General features: G+C 44.5%; 1 pseudogene; it reads left to right on the top strand.

Moving 5' to 3' along the window:
* The first annotated feature begins 5980 nt into the window (after window positions 1–5980).
* LOC119054580 (glyceraldehyde-3-phosphate dehydrogenase-like) lies at window positions 5981–6996 on the top strand (annotated as a pseudogene).
* The last annotated feature ends 480 nt before the right edge of the window (window positions 6997–7476 follow it).

The raw sequence follows: 7476 nt of genomic DNA, 5'->3' as shown, positions 1-7476 counted from the left end.
CCTAGAAAAGCTCAGCCAGGGGCTTCTGGGAGCGTCACGTCCGGTTGTCAAGGTGACTGGCTCGCTAAAGCCCCGCCTTTATGACGCAATCCAATCACAAGTGAGGTTTGCTATCTCTTCTTCCGGATCAAGGAACGAAATCGCCAGCGAAACTTCTCCAGTGACCTACGCAAAATAAAATGTTTCCGGGGTCAATTGTAAATTTTCTGCCTTTGTGTTCAGAGGAAGGGTAGTTTTTCCTTCCCGGCCAGAAGCCGGAGGGCTGGAGGAGTCGTCATAATCTGGTGGCGTGAGCATATTTTAGACGCCTGCCTGCAGCTAGCGCCGAATTATTGCTACTTTCTGGAGACTTCTCGATTATTTCCTCTTTCGTGAAACTTCGCATCTAGACTTAACCTAACTTCTTTCTCCAACCCACGCTCATGCCTTGATCAAAATGATTGTTTTTGTCATATAGTTAATTTATTCATTCTCTAAAAGTTTCATTTACCATGTAGTTGGGGGGGGGGGTTGGGGTTTTTGGGCGTCTTTATTTGGATCGCCAAAGAAAAGTTTTTCAGGAGTCTCATGATTCCTGACATTCAGTTCTTGCCATCAGTTACCCGAGAAACGGATTCAGTCTCTGACTTAAGGAGTGGGAGTTGTAGTTCAGCAGGAGCTAGAAGGAAGTTGTGGCATGAGCGGTTTAAAGACCCAGTTTACTGGGTACAGACAGTACCCATGTAAACTGACACTAAGTTTAGGACACAGACTTAAGGTAGCCAGTTGCGAAGTTTATGGCGATCTTTTAAAAATGCTGGTTACCTGTTACCCTAACTCCTTAATGAGCTAATACTGATGAAAGAACTTTGTGTCCTGATATATTAACAAAGTAATACTTTCTAACTGGTCTTCATTCCTTGTTAAAGGTTAATTTCAATGATACAGAATACTGTATATGTAATTGACATTTATCGTTCAGTCAAATATCTTCTATACCAAAGGCGGGGGGGGGGTGCGCTTTTCTCCAGTTGGTTTTGGTCATCCTCCTATTTGGGAAAGCTAAGTTACAAGTTACCCATTTTTGGCTTGTTCTGTATTTCTCATCGTTTATTTCTTTTGCACTCTGGCTTCTCCTCATGTCCTTCACCACTTCCTATGAATGAAACTTATTGTCCCAGATTGGGTTCCCCTGGAGGCAAACTTTTGCAATGGACTTTTGTATAGAAGATGTTTACTAGGGATCAGAATCTGTGGAAGGGAAAGAAAGGAGGCAAAATTGAGCAGAGAGAAGTTTTAACAATGCCTTGGCCTATCCCACATTTCTAAAACTGAGGTGAACTTTCAAAGTTTTCCCCAGTGAAGATGCAGGTTTTGCCAAGGAAGGTTGTAGGACCTTAAGCACGCAGTATCTACTCAAGGAGGCTGATAACTGAGGCGAGTCTGCTGGCCGCACTCCAGCAAATGGCAGAGTAAGACCTTCATTCCTCATGGGGGAGGTCAAGGAGAGTCATTAAACCACTTGTTAAGCGGTTGCAATCGTTTATCTCACATTCATGCAAATCTCTCAACAGCGCTATTTATTCCTTCATCCATGGCTGGTGTGGCTCAGTGGGTTGAGCGCTGGTCTGCAGGAACAGCGGTTGCCAGTTCCATGCCTGGCCAGGGCACATACCTGGGTTGCAGGCCAGGTTCCCACTAGGGGGCCTCCCAGAGGCAGCCAATCAATATTTTTCTCCCTCCCTTTCCTTTCTAAAAAATAATATCCTAAAAAAAATTCTGTTTACTTTTGATGCCATTGGCAATATACTTTTTTGGCTTTTCCCTCTTTTTTTTTTTTTTTGTCTACTCAATCTCTTTCCAAGGTTTATCCTCAGCCATTAAATAAGGGAGTTCCTTAAATCTCGGTCTTTGATTCTCCTATTTTTAACTGTCTTATTTTATTAAGTGATTTCAACCATACCCATGGCTTCGATTACCACCTCTACCCATTACATACTAAGTAATACTTATACTATGTGCCATGTATTATTCTAAGTGCTTTATGAATATTAATTCATTTACTCTTAACAAAATTACTTATTATATACAGATGAAGAAATCAAAGCACAGAGAATAGCATAACAGCATTATTAAAGGGATAAAAGTGAGACCAAAAAAGAAATCAGAGCCCTGGTGGGGGTGGCTCAGTTGGTTGGAGTGTCATCCCAAACACCAAAAGGTTGCAGGTTCCATCTCTGGTCAGGGCACATACCTAGGTTGAGGGTTCTATCCCCAGTAGGGATGTGTACAGGAGGCAACCAATGTCTGTCTGTCTGTCTGTCTGTCTGTCTCTCTCTCTCTCTCTCAAACCAATGAACATATCCTTGGGTGAGGATTTAAAAAACCGGCAATCTGCCCCCAATCTTCAGCCCTTCTTCTCCATTGCCTTTCTATCTTTATAAATAAAAAATAAAAATTTTTAAAAAGGAATGAGAGCATATTAAAACATCTTGTTAGCTAAAAGACAAGGTAACAACTGACAGAAGTGAGTAGATTAATAAGTCAACAAATATAGATTTCACACACAGCTCTGAGAAATTAATAGTGGAAGCAGACAAAAATAAGCATAGTTGTTAAATTTCCAAGTAATACAATAAACCAGATCAAACTATTACATATGCCAATAACTCCACTAATCAGTTCAGATTCTTTTTAAACATACACGGAATGTGTATAAAGAGAAACCATATATTAGCTATAGCTCTAATAGTCTAAAGGATAAATACTATACAGACTTTTCCAACCATAAATTTGTTAAAGTCGATGATAAAGAATAGCTTTAAAATTTTTAGAAGCTACATAATCTATTGCTAAACTACTTTTGGATTAAACACATCATAATGGAAATTCAGTGACTTAAATTTGTCACAAGATAAGAAGGTTAAAGACGTGTTAAGCATAAATTCAAGAAGTGTTGAAAAAACTGGTGTCCAAGGATTGCTTGCTGATGTCAGAAAGTGTCCACACACACACATTGGAGTCGGGTCTCCGAACCTAGTTTAGTTGGTGTCATTTGAAATGTGCTAGAATGGCCCTGGCTCATGGAACATTGTGGTTTTTGAAGAGAAATGAGACATGGGGAGGAGGAGGAGAAATGATGAACCTTTGATTCCTGGATGGCTACCTAGCCAGCCGTGATATGAAACCACACTGAGATTTGAATGAATGTGCTGTGCCGAAATCAGTTACTGAAGGTAAAATTTACCAATGGAGTTTAGAAATAGTAGCAGACCCAACTCTGGAGGAGTTGACACATTGGATATATAAGGAATTCCAAAATAATAATATAAAAAACCACACTAAATATACAATTCCACGGTTACTGTTTTCTGTAATAGCCAAAATGAAAATAAAAGTGGGTTTCCAAGATAGCTGCAGGATAGGTGGATGCTACACTCCCCTGCTCCCCCCACCAAACAGATTTACAGTTAAATTATAGAGCAATCAACCTGAATAAACAACTGAAGAATTGGTTATTTTAATTTTAACAAAGGATTCTGTTATATTTTAACAAAGGATTTACAAAAGCCACATAGAGACTGGTAAGAAGGGAGGAGACATGTGCAGCAGGTGAGAAGCTGGAATGATATGAGTGATATCTCACCTGCAAAAGTGCCCTCCTGCCAGGAGTGTGGGGTCTCAACCTCAGACAGGAACCCCCAACCCAGCGCAACAGAGATTAGAAGAGGCACCCAAGTAGCATCTGGTGGTGGAAATCAGTGGGGATTCAGTCCACCTGGGAGAGAAAGAGTCTGCTAGAGTCCCATACACCACCTTCCCAGGGTAGAGCACTCCTATTGTTACAGCACCAACGTGGGAAGTGCACTGCTGGGTCCTCTAACTACTGGTGACACCATTCTGTTGTGCTATGGTCTTGCAAAGGCATCTGTCGGTGGCACCCAGCAGGGACCTTTTGTGTGCTCTCTTTCTGGAAAAGCGCTTGGTAGAGACTTAGGTGATGACTGAATTGCGTAGCTTTTGGAAGGGTACCATTCTTCCCCACCTGAGCTCGTAGCTAAAGGCTCCCCACCTGCTGAATCACTTGGCCTGGCCCACCACTCTGCGGCCCCTTCCTGCTGAGTTCAGTTGTGCAGGGAGAGGAGTGCCACGCAGAGGTGGTAGTTTTGGTCCACCATCTCCTGGGGAGGCTTCTGTCCGAGAATCAGATGGGTGGTACTGGGTTGGGTGGCTGCCACAAGGGAGCCACTCCTTTCTACCCTGTCAGCTCAGTCCAAGCTGTCCCAGGAAGAGAAATAAGTGCCGCCCCCACCCCCTACAGACTGCTCAGATCTGCCCTCCCAAGCCCAGGTGGCCTGGCCCTGCTGAGCTCAGTTCTGGTGTGGGAGAAGGGAGGGCTTCTCACAGCTGGGACATTTAGAGTGTGTGTCCCATGGAAGCTATTATCTGGGACCAGGACAAAGTGCTTGGCCCCCTATTGTGGGCTCGTCTGATACATCCCCCAATGGGAAACTCTTTTTGATCCATACCCGTCACAGTGTCTCTGTCCCACTGGGCTTGCTCCTGCAGAGGGGATGGCTGGCTGCATCCAACCCGAACCTGCAGCATGCTCCTCCTGGGGGAGCTAGAATTAAAGACTGTGGCAGAGATTGTATGGTTTGACTCTGGAGTAGGGGCCGTTTTCCTCCTGTTGAGTGTCTGATGACACAGTTCCCAAGTAGGGAACCTGCTAGTCCAGACCTCTCAACCTCAGTTGCTCCACCCTATCGAGCTCATGACTCATGGAAGGGTCTGTGGGTTGCTGCCAGCTGGACCCACTCTGCAGTTTTTCTTCGGAAGGCTGGGCAACCTCAGCCATGGAGGCAGAGTAGCCAACAGGCAGGGTGAACTTCGGGGAGCGCTGGACTTTTATAGATCTTTCTGCAGCTTTAAGTTGGAGGAAGCCAACCCTTATACATAGATTGGCCTCTCGCACACACACCCAGGCTCAGTCCATGCAGCCACAAACAGTGAATAGTATGGGAGCTCCAGACAGGTAGCCTGAGGCTATTTGCACACATCTGACATCAACCTGTACCTGATCCTCACCCAAGTGGAACCAGAACCAACAAAACCCATACTGAGCTTCAGACTACTCAACCTGACTGCCTACACAGAATTTCCTTTCCCCCAAAGGGAAATTCTGACAGCCACCAGACCGTGCTGGGAACAACTCAGCTTTGGGAGGCAGCCCCTGCACAGCATTCATACATGGTGATTGAGATTTATCTTTACAGTCAGCCTGCCTGAAGGGTTAACTCTACCCATGAGAGGGCCAACAGCATTCGAAACTCAACTACAACAGGAGGGTGCACATAACCCACAAGAAGCGTTAATGGAGTACTGAGCTCAGATGATCTAGAAGATTGTGCCACTAATCCCAACAAGACACCTACATCATAAAGCCATCATTACATGTTTGGGACTCATAGCAAATCTACCTAATATACAGAGAGAAATGGGGAGATGAAGGAATATGTCCCAAATGAAAGAAAAAGAGCCTAACTGGTGTGGCTAAGTGGCTGAGCATCAGCCTGTGAATCAAAGAGTTCCTGGTTCAATTCCTAGCCAGGGTACATGGCTGGGTTGTGGGCCAGGTCCCCAGGAGGGGACGCACGAGAAGCGACCATACATTGATGTTTGCCTCTCTTTCTCCCTCCCTTCCCTTCTCTAAATAAATAAAATCTTTTAAAAAAAGAAAGAAAGAAAAAGAGAAATCCCCAGAAAAAGAATTAAATAAAATGGGAGCAACCCAAATACCAGATGCAGAGCTTAAAACAATGGTTATAAGAATGCTCAAGGACCTTAGGGGGGAGGGGATGGATAAAAATGGATAATAAAACATAGAGATAGTAAGCATTAAAAAAAGACATAGAAGCCATTCAAAAAAGGCCAGTCAGAAATTACTACAATAGGCTCTCTGTTCCTCCTGTTCAACAGACAGCCTTGAACATGAGACATGATGGGAAGGGTTGGAATGAATGGATTTGGTCATATTGGGCACCTTGTCACTAGGGCTGCTTTATACTCTGGCAAAGTGGATATTGATACTATCATTGACCTCAACTACATGGTCTACATGTTCCAGCATGATTCTACTCATGACAAGTTCAAAGGCATTCTACTCATGACAAGTCAAGGCTGAGAATGGGAAACTTGACATTATGGAAAGTCCATTTCCATCTTCTAGGACTGAGATCCTGACATCAAATGCAGTGATGTTGGTGCTGAATGTGTTGTGGAGTCCACTGATGTCTTCACTCCCATGGAGAAGGCTGGGGCTCACTTGAAGGGGGGAGCCAAGAAGGTCATCATTTCTGCCCCTACTGCAGATGCCCCCATGTTTGTGATGGGTGTGAACCATGACAAGTATGACAACTCCATGAAAATTGTCAGCAATGCCACCTACATCACCAACTGCTTGGGTCCCCTGGGCAAGGTCATCCATGGCAACTTTGGCATCATAGAGGGACTCATGACCACAGTCCTTGCCATCACTGCCACCTAGAAGACACTGGATAGCCCCTCTGGGAAGCTGTGGCCTGATGGCCAAGGAGCTTCCCAGAACATCATCCCTGCTTCTACTGACACTGCCAGGACTGCAGGCAAGGTCATCCCTGAGCTGAATGGGAAGCTCACTGGCATGGCCTTCTATGTCCCCACCCCCAATGTGTTGCTTGTGGATCTGACCTGCTGTCTAGAGAAGGCCGCCAAATATGATGACATCAAGAAGGTAGTGAAGCAGTCACCAGAAAGCCCCCTCAAGGGCATCCTGGGCTATACTGATGACCAGGTTGTCTCCTGGTCATCAGGAGTTTAACTTAAACTTTAAGTTACACCCACTCCTTCAACTTCAATCCCGGGGCTGGCATTGCCCTCAATGACCACTTTGTCAAGTTCATTTCCTGGTATGAAAATGAATTTGGCTACAGCAACAAGGTGGTGGACCTTATGGTCCACATGGCCTCCAAGGAGTAAAAGCCTCATAGATCACCAGCTCCAGAGACAAGAAAAAAAGCCCTCAGCCTCTGGGGAGTCTTTGCCCCAAATTGATTCCCCAACTCAGAATCTCCTGACCTCCATTTTCCATCCTAGACCCCCTGAAGAGGGAAAGGGCTCAGGGAGCCTAACTTGTCACGCACCATCAATGAAGTTTACTGTACCCAGGAAGAAGAAGAAAGAAGAAAGAAGAAAGAAGAAAGAAGAAGAAGAAGAAGAAGAAGAAGAAGAAGAAGAAGAAGAAGAAGAAATGAATACAATAGCTGAAATGAAGAATACACTAGAAGCACTCAACAAAAGGTTAGATGAAGCAGAGGATTAAATCAGTGATTTAGAGGACAAGATAACAGTAAGCACACAAACAGAGCTTATAAAAAGAAAATTTTAAAAAATGAGGAAAGTCTAAGGGACCTCTGGGACAAAAATCAAGTGTAACAATATCTGCATCACAAGGGTACC

This window comes from Artibeus jamaicensis, unplaced genomic scaffold (assembly GCF_021234435.1).
Source record: "Artibeus jamaicensis isolate MK-2021 breed Jamaican fruit bat unplaced genomic scaffold, CSHL_Jam_final scaffold_1689, whole genome shotgun sequence".
Lineage (NCBI taxonomy): Eukaryota > Metazoa > Chordata > Mammalia > Chiroptera > Phyllostomidae > Artibeus > Artibeus jamaicensis.
Note: the sequence above shows the minus strand (reverse complement) of the source record. Positions and strands in the feature narration are given on the sequence as shown.